Below are 751 nucleotides of genomic sequence, written 5' to 3'. Positions count from 1 at the left end.
GTTACTGGCGCGCTGCGTGTTTACGTGCGTGCGTCTGGTGTGTGTGTTAGGGTTTAACTTTTTTTATAACCTCTATACCTGTATCATATTTTGATGAACTTTTGCTGGTAATGAAAGGACATGACCTCATCTTGGTCAATTATGTTAAGACGGTTTAATATCTGTTCAATAAAATAAAATAACCGAAAGAAATTTTCTCTTTAAGAACACGAACAACACACATATCGGGTTAATGATAATATAAAATAGGACACTAGACGTAAAAAAATGATGATTGTCAAGTGGTTAGCAACGCGGAATCGAAGCGGAACGTTGCTCTTGCCTCTAACATGCGGCATGAGTGTCCTGCATCACTCTGACTGCTCGTTCGCCGGCATTGTTAACTGCTTTGGATATCAATTCTGATGGCTCCTTGCTTCCAATGGTCTTCTGAGACACCCAGTGCTGATTGGTAGGGCGCTAACCTCCTCTAACTCAGCAACGTCAGCTACACGGAACTTTCTGGTATCTGAGAACCAGGTCAGCCCAGGCAGTGCAAATGAAGAGACAAACTCGCTCAGCTACGCCTGCAACTGGCATGATTATGAAGGCAAGAATTGCAAGATGGCTCTTGACTTCCAGCGAGCATTGCTGATTTGGGATTTTTTTTTTTTTTTATTCAACCAGTGGAATCGACGCATGTTCATCATGGAAGCGCATAATTCTTGTCAGGTGGTAGAGAAACGCATATCATCCGCTCCACTCTACCGAT

The 751-nt window shown here is 43.0% G+C and overlaps 1 pseudogene; it reads right to left on the bottom strand.

The window, feature by feature from the left end:
* Window positions 1-130, bottom strand: part of LOC119592816 — a 4,889-nt pseudogene extending 4,759 nt beyond the window's left edge.
* Window positions 131-751: the final 621 nt, after the last annotated feature.

The sequence above is a fragment of the Penaeus monodon genome, chromosome 31 (genome assembly GCF_015228065.2).
Source record: "Penaeus monodon isolate SGIC_2016 chromosome 31, NSTDA_Pmon_1, whole genome shotgun sequence".
NCBI lineage: Eukaryota > Metazoa > Arthropoda > Malacostraca > Decapoda > Penaeidae > Penaeus > Penaeus monodon.
The sequence above is the reverse complement of the archived record's forward strand: the minus strand, read 5'-3'. Positions and strand labels throughout refer to the sequence as shown.